The sequence below is a fragment of the Nannospalax galili genome, unplaced genomic scaffold (assembly GCF_000622305.1).
Source record: "Nannospalax galili isolate Female #2095 unplaced genomic scaffold, S.galili_v1.0 scaffold184, whole genome shotgun sequence".
In the NCBI taxonomy this organism is placed as follows: Eukaryota; Metazoa; Chordata; class Mammalia; order Rodentia; family Spalacidae; genus Nannospalax; species Nannospalax galili.
The window spans coordinates 1,118,678-1,138,616 of record NW_008351649.1 but is presented as its reverse complement, the minus strand read 5'-3'; the positions used below and the strand labels follow the sequence as shown (position 1 = coordinate 1,138,616).

The window sequence follows — 19,939 nt, the reverse complement described above, 5'->3', positions numbered from 1 at the left end:
TGGGGTTAAAGGCATGCGCCACCATGCCCGGCTATAACTACTAAACATTTTTAAAAATTATTTTTTTAAGTGTATGAGTATATTGCCTGCATGTATGTAAGTGCACCTGTGTTTTGCAGTGCTCTCGGAGGTCAGAAGAGGGTGTCAGATCAACTGGAACTGGAGTTATAGATGGTTGTTAGCCCCCATGTGGGTGCTGGGATTCGAACCCAGGTCCTCTGCAAGAGCAGCTAGTACTCTTAAGCACTGAGCCATCTCTCCAGCCCCTACTAAACATTTTATGGCTGTTTTGTTAATTTTTTTTAGTTTTGAAAAACTTCAAAAATATACAGAAGTAGGGAGACTTACTCCACATATATCTAGATTCATCATCATCATCATCATTATTATTATTTTGTGAAACATGGTCTCTCTGTAGCCCCAACTGTCCAGAAACTCACTTTGTAGACCAGGCAGGCCCTCCATCTCACAGAGATCCTCCTGCCTCTACTTCTTGAGTGCTGGGATTAAAGACATGTGCCACCATGCTCAGCCAGGCTGGTCTTTTAAAAGGATTTTATGTTATTATTTTTTAAATTGTGTGTATGTGCATATGAGTGCAGGTACCCTTGAAGCCAGAGGCATTGGATCCCCCTGGAGGTAGAATTATAGGTAGTTGGTTGTAAGCTACCTGATATTGGTGCTATGAATCAAATGCCCATTCTCTGTAAGAACAGCACATACTCTTAACCACTGGGCCATCTTTCCAGCCTCTTGGGCTGGTCCCAAACTCCTGATCTCAGTGGTCCTTCTCCTTTGGCCTCCTGAGTAGTTGGGGCTTCATTTAAAAAAAAATATTTATTATTTTTATTTTATATTTGAGCATGCTGCTTACATGTAGGTAGGTGCACCTGGGTTGTGCAGTGCTGGCAGAGGTCAGAAGAGGGCATTGGATCCCTTGGAACTGGAGTTTATGGTTGTTAGCCACCATGTTGGTGCTGAGAATCAAACCTGGGTCCAGTGCTCTTAACTGATAAGCCTTCTCTCCAGCTCCAGGGACTTCATTTTTTAGTGAATGAGCAGTAGTGGATCAGTTATCAATATTACATGGATGCTTGAGAAGTGAAGTGTTGCTGTGGAAATGATAATAAACCTCAAGGAAGAACATGAGAGTTATTTACTAAGTTCCCGTTTATCTGCATCAGTTTGACTTTATTGTATGAATCTTCTTATTTAGTATCTTCAAGGGCTGGGGATGTTGTTCAGTGAGGCAACACTTCCCTAGCATGTGTTCATGTGCAAGACCCTGGGCTCAACCTCTAGTACCCCCTTCCCAAAGTAAGTAAAAATAAAAAGGAATTTCTAGTGGGAACTTAAAAGGTTGATTCTCCAATCTAAGAATTAGACTGAAGAGAAAAAAGTAGATGTGACTTCTTTACTGTTAGACTTAAAACCGTTTTTTGAGACAGGGTGGTCTCCCTGTAGCTTCAGCTGACCTGGAACTTGCTTATGTAGGTGAGGCTGGCCTCTATATCACAGAGACCTGCCTGCCTCTACTTCGCAGTGCTGGGATTAAAGCCGTATGTACCATCATGCTTGGCTCTTAAAACATTTTTGAAATTACATTAATTAGTGTGTGCATGTGCATGTGTGTGTATATGTATGCATACGTGTGTGCTGTGGTGCGTGTTTAGAGAATAACTTGTAAGAGTAGGTTCTTTCTTCTGCCACGTGGGTCCTGGGGATTGAGCTCAGGTAGTCAGGTTTGGTGGTAAGTGCATTTACCCACTGAGTCATCTCACTGGCCCTGTTTAAATTTCTTTTCTTATATAGACTGAGATTTTAAAATTAGATAACCAAAATCAAACACTGGAAAACAGGTCATTCACAATAATTCAGGTACTAGAGCCTTAATGAAAGGAAAAGAGATTAAGCAGTTAAATCAGTATGCAGCAGGGGAGGAAATGTTAAAATACTTATGCAAGCAGGAGGTTGTGTCCTAAGATAGGCTACAATACAGTGCAGTGTGACTGGTGGTTTCCTGTATCAGGAGTGCATAGAATGAATGACTCCCCTTTGTCTGTACCTTGTAGCAATTAGTCACACTTTCTGTTTTTTTATCTGCTAGGACAGTGTCCAATCTTAGTTTCATCAGATATAAACATTCATTAGTTTTTATAGAAAAATGATAATGTTGGTCGTTAGCATAGGCTGAAACGGAATCACAAGTACAGGAAACCTGAAACCCCAGGGAAGTCAGAGGGGCTTGTAGCATATGTCTTGAGGTACTGCGGTATCATAGATTGCCAGAAATAGAAGGGCTCTTGGGCATTTGGGGTTTATCCAGGTCCTCTCCCCACCCCCCATTCTCTCCCCTGCCTCTTCCTATGGATTGCCTTATGGATTGAATCTAGGGACCCACACATGCTAGGCAAGTACCCTACTACTAAGCTATATCCCTAGCCCTCTTTCTACTTTTTATTTGTGCGTGTGTGCACCCGTGTGTGTGTGTGTGTGTGTGTGTGTGCGTGCGCGCGCGTCTGTCTGTCTACATTCTGGTATCTAGTATGTGTGTGGCTGCATGTGCATGTGGAGGCCAGAGGTTGGCATCAAGTGCCTTTCTCAGTTGTTCTCCACTTTATTTTTAAGATAGGGCCTCTCTGAACCTGGAGCTCACTTTTTCAGCTAGGCTGGTTGACCAATGAACTCCAGATATTTGGGTTGTTGAGGTTATACTGGATTTTTATGTGGGTTCTGGGGATTGAACTCAGGTCCTCATGCTTGCATGGCCAGCACTTTACCAACTGAAGTGTCTTCTCAGCCCTTGCTTTTTGAGATAGAGTCTCACTAAATTAAATTGCCCATGCTGGGCTTGAATTCACTCTGTATCTCAATCAGATCTGAACTTGCAGTCTACCTGTCTTTGCCTCCTGTGTAGCTAGGATTATAGGCATGTACCACGTGCCTGCCTGGGCCCTATTCTCTACTTAATGAACTTCCTTGCATCCAGTTCCAAAGGGGGGAGATCATGGTCAGTCTTTTTTCATCATACTCCCCCATTCACTTAACTGCATCCTGTATTCATACTCATTTTTGTCTTCCCTCCATCCTTCCCTCTCTCTTTCCCTCCCTCCTCCCTCCTTTCCTCCCCTCTCTCTTCCTTCCTCTATCTCTTCTTCCTTCCTCCCTTTTCTCTCTCTCCCCATTCCAAGTCTGTATCTTTCCATTTTTGGGTGCTGAACCCAGTTCCTCATGCAAGTGCTCTACCGCTAGACTGTCTCCCCCAACTCCTTAGCCTGTATTTTCAAGAAAATTCCAAATATCATGTAATTTCATTTATCAGTGTGTTTTTGTGCACATATATACATGTAAAAGCTAATGACCTTCCTTCCCCCAAGGACTTCTTTGTTATTGGTGTTAAAAGATTTATTTGGGTCTGGAGAGATGGCTTAGCAGTTAAGAGTGCTTGCTCCTCTTCCAGAAGACTGCAGCTTGGTTCCCATCACTTGTACTGGGCAGCGCACAACTGCCTGTGACTCCAGCTCCAGGGGTTCCAGTACCCTTTTCTGAGGACGCACATGGCACACACTCAGATGTACACACACATAAATAAAATTAAAAAAATTTTAAAGATTTTTATTTTATGTGTATGAGTGTTTTGCCTGCATGTATGTATTTGCGCCACATGTGTGCCTGGTGCCTACAGAGACCAGGAGGGCCTCAGATCCCCTGGAACTGGAGTTACAGGTGGTTGTGAGCTACCCAACATTGGTGTCGGGAGTCAAACCTGGCTCCTTTGCAAGTACTCTTAACCACTGTGTCATCTTTCCAGCTGCCCAAGGATTTTTTTAACAAACGGGCTGGTGAGATGACTCAACCTTTAAGAACACTTGCTGTTCTTCCAGAGGACCCAGATTCAATTCCCAGCATTCACATGGCAGCTAACAACCATCTGTAACTCCAGTTCCATGAGATCCGATACCTTCTTCTGGCCTCTGTGGACATTGCATGCACATGGGGCTTACATACATGCAGGTAGAATGCTTATACACATAAAATAAATAATAAATAAAATATTTAAAGAAAACATCTTCTGTTTAGGCCTGCAAGATGGCTTAGTGGGCAAACGTATCTGCTGCCAAGCCTGATGACCAGAGTTCAATTCATGGATCTCTGCATGTAGGAAGGAGAGAGCCATTGCATGTGAGTGTGCATGCACACACATACACAATATAATTTTTTTTTTTTTGGTCTTTTTTGAGACAGGATCTCCCGTAGCCCCAGCTGGCCTGGAACTTGCTATGTAGAGCAGGCTGGCCTTGAACTCACAGAGATCTGCCTGCCTCTGCTGAGATTAAAGGCGTGCACGCCTGGCTATTTTACTAATATAATTTTTAAAAAGTATGTGTATGTACATGAATGGGTGCACACATGTGGATATCAGAGAACAGTTTTCAGAAGTTAGTTCTCTCCTTCTACCCTGCGGGGTCTTAGGGATTGAATTCAGGCTGTCAAGTAAGCAAGCACTGTTTCCGGCTTGATGGCCCCATAATGTAATTATTTTGGGGGTGGTTTGTTTGAATCAGGAACCAATCAAAGTCCATACATTGGTGGCTTTTAAGAATCTTTTTGAAGCCAGCTTGGTCTACATAGTGAGTTCCAGGCCAGCTGGGGTTATAAGGAGACCCTGCCTCAAAAAGAAAAAAAATAAACTTTTCATTGGGATAGTTCAGTGGTTAAGAGCACTTGTTGCTCTTGCAGAGGACCTGGACATGGTAGCTTACTACCACCTGTAACTTCAGTTTCAGAGAATTAAGACCTCCACGGGCACTGGATATTCGGGCATGCACATTCGTAGATGTAGGTAAAACACTCATACATATTTCTGTACACATATATCTGTAAGTCCTTTTTTTATCTTTCTCACCTCACCTTTAAAAAATATGCAAGATTGTTGTAGTTGCCTGTTATATCAAAAACTAGCAGCACAAAATGATACATATTGTATTAAAACTTTAATTTTTTAAAATTAAATTTTATTTATATGTATGTGTTGTGGGGGGTACATGCTGGTCAGAGGACAACTTGTGGGAGTTGGTTCTCTACTAACACCATGTGGGTCCCAGATACTGAACTCAGGAGACTTGGCAGCAAGTGCTTTTATTCACTTGAACCATCTTGTTGGCCCTTGTATTATTACAGTGTTTGTAATGTCAAAATCTGGGCATGTGTGAGCTACATCCCCAGCTTCCCTCATTTTATTTCCTAGAAAAATTTTATTAAACACCACATATGTGCACATAAAGTACAGGTGCCCATGGAAGCCAGTGGTGAGGAGTTGGAGTTACAGGTGACTGTGAGCCACCCTATGTGGGTGCTGGGAATTGAACTCGGGTCTTTTGGAAGATCAATATGTACTCTTAACTCTTAACTGCTGAGCCATCTCTCCAGCGCCATTGTATTTTATTTTTGAGATAATGTCTTGCTGTATCATCCCAGATCAGCCTCAAACTTGTGATCTTTCTATTTCAGCTTTCTAAATTCTGGATTACAGGCATGTGTCACCATGCCTGGCTTAAGAGTAACAGAGAGCCTGAGAGGGAGAAAGAGAAATAAGTACAACAGTGCCTATATATACACACTAGTAAGAAGTTTTTTAATAACCTGACCTTGGACTTGATGTTTATAATGGTTACCATACCTGTTTTTTCATTAGAAGCAGTCTGCACTCAGAGGGAGGAGCCCATATAAGCATATGGATGGATAATGGGAACAGTGATCACTGGGAACATTGTAGAAGACTGTTCCCCTCCTAGAGATGAACTCTGGAGTCCATATCTATATTTGCCCTTTCACTGCATAGTCAGTGTTAGAGGAGACAGAAGGCCTCCCGATGCTTGCATTTCATTTGTTTCTATGTAATAGCTGTTATTAAGCAGTTTGCTTCTATGACACATTGGGAAGTGTCATATCTATGTATGTCAGTTAACCATTTTAACTGTCAAGGATCATAGGTAAGATTGGTTGATTGGCTTCAAGGCAAGTTCTTAAAAATTATTGACTATGTATTTCACACAACACTGGGCTTTGGAGGTACAAAAACAATACAGAAGAGTAAGAAGAAAAAGACAGTCATAGCTACAGAAAGAAAGTGGGGAGGGAGAGGAACCTTCCTCTGACCAGGAGGAAGTAGTATCTGTTCTTTCAGATACTACTTGGTTACACCTTTGGTCCCACCACTCATCCACCTCTCTAAGTATGTCTTTAAATTGTTTCTACTGCAACTATACAAGTTAAATTCTCAAGTTTTCTTTTTCCAAAGATTTCCTAAAGCACCCAGACAAAGGGAGAGGCTGAATTACAATGTGTAAGGTTTAGTCAGGATGGCAATGTAAAGAAAACTTCGTGTTAGATGTGCTTAGGCACGTAATGTCTGTTTTTATGCTGCCCTTACAGCAGCCTCATGAAGTTTAGATATGATTTCTATATACAGTTGAAAAAATTGAGGTGGTAAAGTTTAATCATCAAAATTGTTATGTGACCTGAATTAAAGTTGGGAGCCAAATATTCTGACTCCTGTTGCCTGGGCAGGGTGAAGAGACAGTGTGGAATGGAAACAAAGGGCTGCTCTTTAGAGGCTGTAAAATGGAAAGGTGGTTGTTGCTGCTGGTGGAAAGAATGACCATAAAATATACTTCAAATTAAAATGAGAAGCAGCAGGAAACCTTTTCTACTCAGGCCTGTAGTGTGTATTCTAAACTCCTGATAGTAACAAGGGTTTATGTAGATTTGATGTGTATATAAGCAAAAAAACCAAAAGAAAAGAACAGAAAACCCATTTAGATTGATACATTTAGGTTGGGCACTTAGGAATTAATCCAAAGAAAGTCACATTCTAAGTTGAGTATGAGGGTAAAATCAATTTGAAAACTTTTAGGTGATTTGGACCTACTCAAACTTGGAATTTATACCTGTGACTGTGCTAGAACAGTGCCCATGCCCCCTTGGTTTTAAATCAAGCAAATGACTATCCTCAACTCTCCTTTCTCATTTTGTCTTTCATTTTCTTGACCTAGTGAACACTCTTGACCACACCTTCCTTCTAGAAGAACTCTTCTTTTGACTCCAGTGGCCTAACATTCACTGTCCTAATCTTCCTCTTCTCTGATGTTTTTCAGGCTCATCCTCCTTTCTGTGGCTATTAAATGTTTACTCTCCCAAGCCCTCCTCTCTCCACATAGTAGACATTCTCCCTGGGTGATCTCAGTCCACCCCATTTGCTTTATGGGCATGAGTCATACATTTATGTATCCAGCTCACATCACTTCTCTGGGATATAGACCCATCTGTTATCTGTCAGGCACTATTCTAAGCACTGGGGATACAGTGATGAACTAGACAGAGGTTGATGTGGTTAATAAAGGGGAGAGACAAATAAACAAAATAGCAGTTAGGGTTAATTGCTAAAATGAACATAAAGCATGGTGATAGAAGTTGAGGGCTACTTTATGTTGACTGGTCCAAGCTTTACTGAGGTAGTAAAATTTATACTGACCTTTGAATGACCAAAAGGAACCAGCTACACAAAGGGAAGAGGGAACAACCGGTGCAAAGGCCATGGGGTAGAAATGAATGTAAGAAACAGGAAGTAAGGAGGGGAGTGGTAGGAAATGAGATCAGAAAGGAAGGTTAGGGGCCAGATCTTGTAGGACCTTCATAGGCTGAAAATTTTAGATTAATCTAAGTGGAATGGATGGGGTACAGTTTAATCTGCTGTTTGGAGAATGGTCTGTATGGGGACAACTGGAACCAGAGAGGCTTACGGGGGCTATTACAGTAGGTAGAGTGAGAGCTCAGAATCTTATATTTTTGCACAGTAGGGAGTGTAGAGGACAGAGGGACAGATCCAAGAAAAGTAGTTGACAGGACCTGCTCATAGATTTGTACTTGCAGCTGGAGGGAAAGAAAAGTCAGTATGATTCCAGGTGTGTGGCCTGCATAGATGGGTAAGTGGTGCTGCTGTAACTGGGATAGGGGACACTGAAGAGGAATGGGTTTGCAACAACAAGAGTGGAAAGTGGTATACCATGAGGAATACACAGATGTGTATGTGAGTACTTGTGTTGTCAGGCATTTAGGCAGAAATCAAAAGGGAGTTTTTGTTTTGTTTTTTCAAATGGAAAATTCTAGAATCTTATTTCTCATATGATCTCTGTATCAATTGGGAACTTGTTAGAAATACAGAATCTAATTTTAATGAGATTTTCTAGTTGACTTGTATACACATTAAAGTTTGAGAAGTACTATTCTTTTTTTAAATATTGTATTTATTATTTTTATTTTATGTGTATGAGGATATTGCCTGCATGTATGTGAGTGCACCCGTGTTGTGCAGTGCCGCAGAGGTCAGAAGAGGGCTTCAGGTTCCCCTGGAACTGGAGTTAAGGATGGTTCGTAGCCACCACGTGGGTGCTGGGAATTGAACCCAGGTCCTCTGCAAGAGCAGTCAGTGCTCTTAACCACTGAGCCATCTCTCCAGCCTGAGAAACACTATTCTAAGAGGATGATTTCTCAACTTACAATGGCGTTGCAGGACCAATTTATTTATTTATTTTTTCTAATCTGCCAGGGACCTCCCTGTGGTGCCATATATGCTTTGTTCATTGCTCACTCCATATTGTACTCAGTGAGTCTATCAACACCCTTGTTGGCCTAGATCCTGTTTGAGATGAGTCCACTGGCCACATGTTCCAATGTTGCAGTAAATGCCAGCTTGCTATGCAAGTTTCTAAATGCCCTCACTTTCTGTAATTCTAATGGCAACAGCTTATGAGCCAGTGCTGGTCTGTGCAGTTTAAGTAGCATTATTCTAGAACATGTTGTATGCTGACAAGAGAAAAGAGTAATGAAGTAAGAGAGAGGGGGAAGGGTGGAGGTAATGCATATGAAAAGCCAGGGCACTGGATCCAAGATAGACAGGAAGAGTTGTGTTTCATCTTAAGACTCCACATTGTAACTAGGGAAAGCAGAATGCTGGCATGGTGTTGGATTTGGAGGTAGGAAAATAAGGGTCTGGATGTTGCTTCTTGGTGACACTGTCAGATGATAGGACTAGAAGTTTATGAAGAGAAAAAAAGGTATGAAAGAGTGGTTTGGGAGAACTTTCCAAAAAGGCAACTTTAAGATGTGTGCATTAAGATGTGTGTTTGCAGTCTGTGGTGCTAAGTTTAAAATGGCACCAGTCAGTGATAATAGTGGTTATCTTTTCTGTGGTATTTAGATGCTTTTGTGTAGGACCAGAGAGGCTCCTAGTTTGGTTTAGTTGGGGATTGAAATTTTCAATATGAAAAGGGAGAAGGGCAAGTGGAATTAAAGGTGTTTACAAGGACTGGTTATGAGGGAAGTAACACAAAGAAGACTATGTAAAATTACTTAACCTAGCCTTCTTTTATAGGCTAGAGATAATAGTGTCTGCACATAGAGTTCTAAGGATGAACTTCATTCATAAAAGGTGCTTAGAACAAATGGTATAAAGCCCAGTGTGTACCTGTTATACCATCTTTCCAGGTTCTCATAACTAGCCTCCTCACTGATTCTCTTCATACTATTCTTCCTCCTATCTGTTACCCATACTGAAAGAGAATGATCTTAGTGGAACACACATATATGTCTTATTCCTATTTAATACTAAAGTAATTTCCTGTAATTCTTTAGATAAAGATGCAAATTGATGCCAGGTGTGATGGGACAGGCCTTTAATCTCAGCACTGGGGGTGGGGAGCAGGGAGGCAGGTGCATCTCTGAATTCTAGGCCAACTTGGTCTACATGGTGAGCTCCAGTGCAGCTAGGGCTACATCGTGGGACTGTCAATAAAACAGTAATAACAATACACAGATTAGGCCCCATAGGTATGCATGGGCCGCTCCCTATGTACCTGTCCAGCTTCCTCTTTTAACCAGGGCCTCGGTAGTCCAGGTTGGCCTAGAATTCATTGTGAAGCCCAGGCTGACCTCAAAACTTCTCCTGCCTTAGCCTCCTCAATGCTGGATTAAAGACTTGAGCCACCATGCTTGGCTGCTTCCTCTGTTTTTTTAGATCTTCAAACTCACTATGTATCCCTTCTACTCATAACATTCTTATTAGGGGGAGCCTGTGTAGGCTTATGGAGTGATTCAGTTTCTACTCAGTTGTACTATATATAGCTTATATAATAAATGACAGAATTTTTTTCTGTTGCACTCTACTGTCAGTGCTGTGAAGACAAGGACAGGTTCTCTTCACTGTCTCACCCTTACTGCTCACCTCAGAGCTTGATATACTGCACTATAGGTAGCTGTACTTATTTGAATGAATGAATGAATATGCTCAGCAGCTTACATAGGTTTGAGATGTTTGGACTGTAGAACAGGACTGGCTTTTCTGTGGGTAAAATTTGAGAGAACTCCCTAAAGGTGGTGTAATAGAAAAGAGAAGCAAAATTTGGAGGAGAAATAACCTGAGTAAGAATCTACTACTCATCAGCTATGTGACTTTGAGCCCTTGTTTCTTCTTTATAAGATGAACATGATGGTATTTATGTGATCACAGTTACCATGAAGACTAATAGATAATAAAAGGCTCTTGTGATTTCTTTCCTCCTTTAGGGTAATTGTGACTTGCTGTTTATCTATATTTGCCATTCTGCCTATAATCCTTAGCCTTTCTTGATAATCATAGATCCTTAGATGTTAAGAGACCCAGCATGCTCTTCAAATTCAGTCAGTTTTTTCTTCATGTTTTTGTTTGTTTGCTTTGTTTTGACACAGAGTCTCTTTATGTAGTCCTAGATGGCTGGTCTGGCTGCTGAGATTAAAGGTGTGTGCCACCAAAGCTGGCTAGTCAAATTTATTTTGGTCTTTTTGAGACAGGGTCTCCCTGTAGCCTCAGCTGGCCTGGAACTCACTATGTAGACCAGGCTGGCCTCAAACTCACAGAAATCCTCCTGCCTCTGCCTCCTGAGTGCTGGGATTAAAGGCATGTGCCACCTCACCCGGCCTAGTCAACTGTCTTGAAGCAAGGGAACAACTAGCAATTTTAGACATGTGGTTCTCTTGCTGAACCTCAGTCATGGGCTAATTGCAAGAAAGTTAGTCTCAATTATAGATTATTTGTTAGAAAAAGCAGCAGAACCAGGTTCCGAGTACTGGTTTGCAAATAGATATACTAATCTCATTAGTCTTAATTGGGTTTTATTACTTGTTAATAAATGCACTCGGGGGCTGATGAAGGGGTTAAGAGCAGTGATTGCTCTTGCTGAGGACCCTCGTTCTCTTCCCAGCACCCATATGGTGGCTGACAACTGTCTCTAACTCCAGTTCCAGTGGATCCGATGCCCTCTTCTAACATCCATGGGCATTGCATGACATGGTTGCGCCTACCCACGTGCAGGCAATACATTCATACACATAAAATAAAAATAATAAAAATATTTAAATAAATGCTTCCAAAAGGCATGCAAGTTCTTAAGACTTTGTTAGCATTCTAATCTTACTTGTACTTGTGGTTCTTTGATATAGTTTCTTTATAAGGTGGAAAGAGCCTGATACACAGACTTGAGATTACTGGTATGTAATCCTGTGTCTTACTAGCTTTCAAAAAAGGCTTTCTAGTCACTTAATCTGCTTCCTTATACTGTTGTATTTGCCTTCCCATCTCAAGGGCTGTGTAAATTTAAAAACATGCATCTTAGAAGACTCAAAAGCACTGTCTCATGAGAAACATTATTTTAGCAGTCTTCCTTCATAGACAGGTATTGGAATCTCTATTAGTGACACACTTAAGAATTAATGATAGGAGTGGGTATGTAGCCTGGATGTAGAGCACTTTCTTACTTAGTAAATACAAGGCCTTGGGTTTGATCACCAGCACTACCAAAAAGGAAAGGAAAAAAAGCAATGATGGCTTTACAAATTCATTTTTGGGACTGGAGAGATTGCTCAATGGTTAAGAGCACTGACTTGCTGCTCTTGCAGAGGACCTGGGTTTAGTTCCTGAGGGCTGTTGTCTCTTCTCAGTTCCCCACTTAAGTCAGAAGCAGTCACTTGCTCTGGATTCTCTTCTTTCCTTATTCAGGGAGGTGGAGTGAGCAGGAGTGGGGAGGAAAATGCAGACTTGCCAAAATTAATGTGTCTTCTGCAAGCTACATTTTTTTCCCCTTCCATTTGTACTTACACTGCCCTCAGCTCCAACATGCAGTGACTTGAGCATGTGGAGTTAGTAAGGGTACCCAGGTTGACTGCTTTACAAACTTGAGTGGCATTAGATTTACTCTTACCAAGCACCTGGCAAGAAGTAGTTTCAGGATCACTGGTCCCATCTTGTCCTGCCTGAACAGCCGGAGTGGTGCCTCAGCCTTTTGCCTGAACAGCCGGAGTGGTGCCTCAGCAATTGGAGGGAAAAACCCAACTCTTCCTGCTTCCCAATAATGCAGTGGAGCTACTTTGGACATGGTGGCTCTCTTGGGTTTTAGGTTTTATCCTGCCTTTTCCTTTTCCACCATCACATGCTCTTTGCTTTTATCTGGGAGACACCAAGAGGTTAATAAGAAGATGAGGGTTCAATAAAATTTTGGGGTAATAGCTTCTCTCTAACTCTGTGATCTGAAGTCATTCTATATCCTGGCATCAGTTTTTCTGAGAGATTAATTAATTAATCAGTTAATTACTTTGTACACGCTGGCAAAAGCTCTGATGGTGATTTTTGTGGAGGCCACAGAGGACCCAAAGTTATTTCTGTTTGTCTAGTTGTTCTTTGAGCTTTGTCAACTCCTTTGTCATCTCCATTCTGTTCTTTTTGTTTTTGAAGTTTAGATTTTTTTACCCCTCCCCCATGTGTGTATGTGTGTGGTGTATGCATGCACGTGCATACCCAGGATGTACATGTGTATGTGTTCATGCTTATCCGTCTGTAGGCCAGATGCCAATTTCAAGTGTCTTCCTCTATTGCTCTTCACCTCATTTTTTAAAAAATATTTTATTCTTTTATTTTACATATATGAGTGTAATACCTGCATGTAGTATATAGATGCACCTGTGTTGTGCAGTGCCTGCAGAGGTCAGAAGAGGGCGTCGGATCTCCAGAAACTGGAGTTTATGGATGGTTGTCAGCTGTCATGTGGGTGCTGGGAACCAAACCTGGGTTGGGTCCTCTGCAACAGCAGCCAGTGAGCTGTCTCGCCAGCCCCTCTTCACCTTGTCTTTTATTGAACCCGGAACACTCTGATTGGCCAGACTGGCTGTCCAGCAACCTGCCCCCTCCAAGATCTTCCCAGTAACAGATGCGTACTATACATCTACATCAGGTTGTCGTGTTTTTGTTTTTACCAACCACACCAGGTTTTCTTATAGGGGTGCTAGAGATCCAAACTCAGGTCCTCACATTTGCGTAGCAAGCACTTACCTACTTAGCCATCTCCCCAGCTTCCCATTCTGTTTTTAATCTTAGTGAATTAAAAAAAAAAATTAGGGGCTGGAGAGATGGCTCAGCAGTTAAGAACACTGGATGTTCTTGCAGAAGACCCAGGTTCGAATCCCAGCATCCGCATGGCAGCTAACAACTGTCCTTAACTCCAGTTCCAGGGAATCTAACAGGGAGATTCTGTCCTCCACAGGCATTGAAGGGAACAGGTGCACTTAGCTACATGCAGGCAATACACGCATACACATAAAATAAATAAATAAACAAATAATAAATAAAAATTAGGGGCTGGAGAGGTGGCTCAGAGGTTAAGAGCACTTACTATTCTTTCAGAGGACCCTGATTCAATTCCTAGCACCCACATGGCAGCTCTGTCATCCTCTTTCAGCCTTCCTGGGCACTATACACATACCAGTAGGCATAACACCAAAACATTTGTACAAATTAAAAAAAAATTTTTTAGCCAGGTATGGTTTTGCATGTCTATAGTTCCCAGTACCCGGAAGGCAGAGGCAGGTGAACTTCTGGGAGTTCAAGGCTAGCTTAGTCTACATAAGGGGGTTCTAGGCCAGTCAAGGTTACATAGTGAAACTCTGTCTTTAAAAAAAGAATGTAGGGGCTAAAGAGATGACTCAGTGTTTAAGAGCAATCAGTGCTATTGTAGAGGACCTGGGTTCAGTTCCTAGCACCCATATGATGGCTTACAGCAGTCCAACTTCTCCAGTTCCAGGGGAATCAAATGTCCTCTTTTGGCCTCTGTTGACACTTCATGCACATGATACACACCATGCACATGCACACAGGCAAAAACTTATGCACATAAAATTTTGAGAGAGAAAAAGAATTTAGATTACCATATTTCTGTTCTAAAGTCTTTCAATTTCTCTCCTAAGATTCACTTTTCCCCTCTTAGTTTTTAGCATTTCTTTTACTTTACTAAACTTAGTTATGCTACTTGTATTTTCTATCCTTGTTTGGTCATTTCAACCTGAGTCCATCTTGGTGTTGTGCTGTGACAACTGCCTATTCTTTAATGACTAGATTGCATTTTTCTAGTTCTCTACATAACTTTGGGTTGTATCTTTCACATTTGGTTGTTAGGTTGTAAAAACTGGTTTGGGTTGGTGCTTTTATTTTAGCAGGCAGTTAGTTAATCAGATTCGAACTGCAAGCTCTGTCATACCTATAGGGGTGGCAGTTAAATCTTTGTCCTGTTCTTTTGTAGTTTTTTTTAGCTGAGATATTTGGATTCTGCCATGTACATGTATAGTTCAGGGTCAGCCAGTCTTGGGCCAAGTTCTCACATTATCTCTGGCTGCTCCAGAAACCAGGAGTTTGCTTTTTAATTAGCACTACAGCTAGATGCCCTCAGGCTAGAGCCCATGCCAGTCCTCCTTCAGTTCTCCATCACATCAGATGTTTGTTTTCTGTATCTTATCCAGTTTATATATGTAATCACTAGAGAGTGATACTGGAAGCAGAATTCTCTAATAGTACTTTCATTCACCACAGAAGTATTCTGAGAACAAAAGGATATAACTGTGCTCCTCCTAACAGGCTTTATAATCTTGGGCAAGTCTTTCCTCTCTAAAGCATTCATGCTCCTCAGGAAAATGAGGCAGTTGGTAGACCATCCATATTCTCTAAGGAGTCTTTCTTTCATCTTTGCTTTGGATAGATGGGCATGCACACAATAACCATTTACACCCTAGGCAGGAACAACAAAAAAGCTCTCTGAAGAGGCTGTAGGATTAAAGTTTGGTCATCCTGGGCCATTGAGATGGCTCAGTGGGTAAAGGTACTTGCCATCAAGCTTGATGACCTGAGTTCATTCCCTGGATACCACATGGAGGGAACCTCCACTTCTGCACCCACACACATATTCATACACCCACAGTAAATAAAAGTAACTTTAAAAAAAAGTGAGTAAAGACACTTGTCTACAGTCATCCTGTTATTTCTGGGGATAGAGGCCAGGACACTGAGGATGTGAGAAGTAAATGGTGTTCGTCAAAGGAGACGTTGCTTCTACCACTGAAATAGAGAGATAGTGTAGACAATTAAAAGCAAATCAGAGCCAGGCATGGTGGGTGCAGGCTTTTAATCCCAGCCCTCAGGATGCTGAGGCAGGAGGATCTCAAGTTTGAGGTCAGTCTGGACTACACAGTGAGATGTCACCCCTGCTCCCCCAGTTAGGCCCATCTGGAGGTCCTGTTTGCTTGACTTTAGTATTCCATAGTGTTTTGAAGAAAAAGGCCCCCAGGGCTTTAATAACAAATTTAACAACAAATTAAAAAAAATATTTTTGATTGATTTATCTTTATGTGCATGAATGTTTTGTGTACATGTATACAAGTGCATCACATGGTTCAGTGGCTGTGGACGTCAGAATAGGGTATCGGGTTCCCTGGAATTGGAGTTAAGAATGGTTGTTAGCTGCCATGTGGGTGCTGGGAACTGAACCCAGATATTCTGCAAGAGCAGCCAGTGCTTTTAACCACTGAGCCACCTCTTGTCCATGCCCTCATCTTGTAAGCCATTTGGAAGAAAACCTACTATCTCTTAAATGGAAGCAGGCATGATTTCTGTGATGTGTGTATATTTTAGGGACATGGAACACAGATTCAAGAGACCAGTAGTCTTGTAAGGAGGCCAAGGGTAGTCTATTGGGATGGTAAGTCATGATTAAAGGAAGGGATGTTTGAATGTGAGACCATGTTCAAAAACTTTCGGTTAATACTAAGCTAGAAGATGGCTACCTTTTCATTCTTCATCAAGAGAGGGGAAGAAGAAAAAGTCTCCCTCTAGTAACTCTTCTTTAACTTCAGCAGTAGTTTAGTCAAGTTGGTTGGCTTTTCAGCTCTCTCATAGGAAGCTGCTCATTTCAAAACTGGAAAGTGGTTAGAAGCTCTATGTTTAGTTTTTACTGATATTGGGTGGTTCAGGACCCTTTTGAGGACTGAGTCAAGAGGGCAGTAAAAGGAGAGTCAGCATGGTGAAGGGGCTTTTTCAGAAAGACATCCCAACTATGTCTACTAAGCAAGCTGTACAGCTTTAGAAAAGTCATTTTATTCCTTGAAAGTTAGATTCTATATCTGTACAGTGAGATAACATTATCATATTGCCATCTTATATACAACATAATGCCCAGGATGTAATAGGTACTCTACACATCTTATTTTTAGTAGAATTCCAGCTTTACCCCTAAGTCACTGTGTGATTCATCATCTCCAAGCTTCAGTTTTTTTCCTCAAAAGGGCATTTAACTAGTTCGTTTTTCAAAATGCCTCCCAGCTTCAAAATCCCATATACATGTTTAGAATACTAGGGAATATAGGTTTGCTATTTTAAGTAAAGATAGCTTGGCCCCAGGGACCTTTTCACCTGATAATAGGGAAGTCTTATGGAGCTTGTTTCCCATTCCTAGTTCCTTCACTGCCAGGATATACATCCAGATCTCTTTGCCCCTTTTCTGATGCTGCATTCATTGTATGTGAAAGCCTTTGGGTCAGGCTCAGCCTTAGTGTAATTCATGCTTTACCTAGCTTTTCCTTTCTCTTTATATTCTATCCAGGTCAAAGGCAAGTACCATTGAAAGATAGTGACTGTCCAAGACAGCAAACACTGGGGGAGCAAACAGAAGTCTTCACAGAAAGCTTACATTACCTAATGGTAAGTATGTTACACAGTGAAGTCTGGTATGCTAATGGAATTGGGTGGGTTCTGAAGCCTGTACAGATTTCCACCCCTGTACATGAAGAAAAGTAGTCTTGGTTGGTAGTCTATTATGAATCAGACATTAGGCTGAGCACCTAATGTTACATGTTTTCTCCTTTAAAGTCAACCAACCTGGGTGGTCTTTACAGGCCTGGGTCATACTTTCCCTTCTTGCTGTTACCACTGCAAGAAAGTAATTAAGAGAGCTTAGATAATTTCTCCAAGTTCACACAGGTAGCAGATGATAGAACTGAATTTCCAAAGTAGGTCCTTTTTTCATCACACTGTATTTCTACTTTGAGAAAGTTCTTGGTTGAAGTAGTGCCTGACGTAAGGTTGAAGCACTGAAATAAACAGATTTAACAAACTTTTGATCAACAACTAGTTCCTTTTGGCAGCCTTTTCTGGATTTTGGGTGCCAATCCTTCGTGTGTCTGTGAGGACAGTGGAGAGTACCAATGAAAGAGGAGCAGTAGAGGTGAGAACTTGAGCAGGGACCTAGTGGTCTTGGTTACATGGCATAGGGAATAGATAAAGGCACTCTGGGGAAGAAGAGTCTGGGAAATGAGTAGTGGCCATGGAAGTGGCTGAATATAAGGAAAAATCCCAGTAATATCTCTCATGTCAACTCATTTATGAAACAGACACCATAAAGACAAAGGAAAACTATTCCTGAAGTCGTGGGTGGACAACACAAACATCTTCCTGACCTCATGGATCTTATGTTCTGGCAAAAGACTCAGTAACACATTTGCTAGTAACAAGGTGATTGCATGTACTGGGAAGAAAAGTAAAGTATCTTACCTTAGAGCTGTTCAAAGATGGAATTGTCTTGGTAAGAAGTGAAAATCCTTCCTGCTGTTAGAAATGTTTGAACAGGAGTTGACTGACCTCTTGCTAGTTTGTGCACCAAATGAGAGGGACGGTCTACATCCTTTCTACCCTCAAGAATTCCTGAATGTTGTAGGAATACTGACCCTGATATTTGTATGTCCAAAATACATGAATTTGTGATTCGTGGGGTTGGGGGAATCACTGAAACCAAGTAATTAAATAGAAGCACTCAGAGAGTGCTGCTATACTTGTTAGAAGACCTAAGGTTTAAGATGGGTAACTAGAAGTTCTGATTTTCCTGTATATCAAGAGATGGCAAACTGTGGCCTGCAGTCCCCTTGTCTGATTTTGTAAATAAAGTTTTAATTGAAATACAGCTATGTTTATTCACTTAAGTATGGTATCTGACTACTTCAGACTACCATGTAGAGTTAAATTGTTGGAACAGACACCCTAGGTCCCCCAAAGCCTAAGATATTTACTTCAAGCTAAGTCTCTATACTTCTTTATCAAACTGTAAAGAAAAAGTCTTGATGACCCCTGCTTTAAGTGACTGTTGGGAACAGGAAATGAATCATGGCAACTGTGTTGGGAGAAGGGGCAGGGCAGACTTGATTATGTTCTATTTCAGACCTTCCTGATCTGCCAAGACAGGAGGAAGAGTCCATTTCTAAAGAGCTAGATAGGGGCCACTTAGAAGTAGGTTCAAGGGACTGAGGTTGTAATTCAGTTGTCTAGCATGTCTGGTTTGATCCCAGGTACCACATAAACCAGGTGCAGTGGCATATACTTATAGTCCCAGCACTTGGAGTGGAGGCAGGAGAAATCATAAGTTCCAGGTCATCCTTGGCTATATACCAAGTTGAAGGCCAGCCTGGGATACATGAGACTCTAGCTCAAAAATAAAAAAACAAGGATTTAAGAAGTTTGGCAGAACTGAGCCCCAAACGAGAGACAATTGGTATCTTTCTAGTATAAATTAGATGAGCTAGACATTGGCGTGAGAGACACTGGTTTTAAAAAAATGGACTGACTGGGTGGTGCATGCCTGTGAGCCCAGCACTCAGAACACATTGAGGCGGGAAGATTGTGATTTTGAGACTAGCCTAGGCTGCATAGTAAATTCCAGGACCGCCTGGGCTATAGGGTCAGATACTGTCTCCAAACACAGAACAACAAAGTGTGGGGCTAGCTAGCCTTCCTTGATTTTCTAAGATTTAGTATGAACAACTTTCTTCCCAGATGCCACCTACAGACAGCCAGTTACTACTTCTGATCTCCTAATGTACATATATGGTGGTCACATGTGCTAAATAAGCAGTGTAAAAAGATAGAATGGGGGCTAGAGAAATGGCTCACGTTTAAGAGCAGTAGCTGCTCTTCCAGAGGACCTGGGTTTGGTTCCCAGCACCCACATAGTGGCTACAACTGATGGTGGCTAACAACAGTAACTCCAGTTCCAGGGGTTCTGACACCTTCTCTGGTCTCCGTGGGCGTTGTACACATACAGTAAACACTCATGCACATAAGAAATAAGTTTTAAAATTTTTTACAAAAAGGTAGAGATGAAGTACATATTATGCAAGATTTTTTGTCAGAGATTAGAACTGAAGTGTAGAGATCTGTGGCTTGGCCGAACAGCATAGTGGTCTTAAAAGAAGATGAACTTTGAGGGGCTGGAGAGAGGCTCACAGGTTAAAAACACCGGCTGCTCTTGCAGAGGTTCTGGGCTTGGTTCCCAGCACCCACATGGCAGCTAACAACTGTCTGTAACTCCAGTTCCAGGAGATCTGATGCCCTCTTCTGGCCTCCATAGGCACTGTATGACACAGGTACACTTACATATATACATATATACTCACACACATAATAAAAATAATAAAATTAAAAAAATAATATGAACTTTCAAACAAGACCTGGAGTTACCATCCTGGCTATCCTTCTTAACAGCTG

At 41.6% G+C, this 19,939-nt stretch overlaps 1 protein-coding gene across 5 annotated transcripts in view; it reads left to right on the top strand.

The window, feature by feature from the left end:
- The window catches only part of Luzp1 (leucine zipper protein 1), a 90,196-nt gene that overhangs the window by 52,075 nt on the left and 18,182 nt on the right, over positions 1-19,939 (top strand). For all 5 annotated transcript variants that reach the window (XM_008848576.3, XM_029553771.1, XM_029553773.1 and 2 more), the window contains one exon: positions 17,010-17,107. The gene's annotated coding sequence lies outside the window, so the exon portion shown is untranslated. The remainder of the gene's footprint in view (positions 1-17,009; positions 17,108-19,939) is intronic.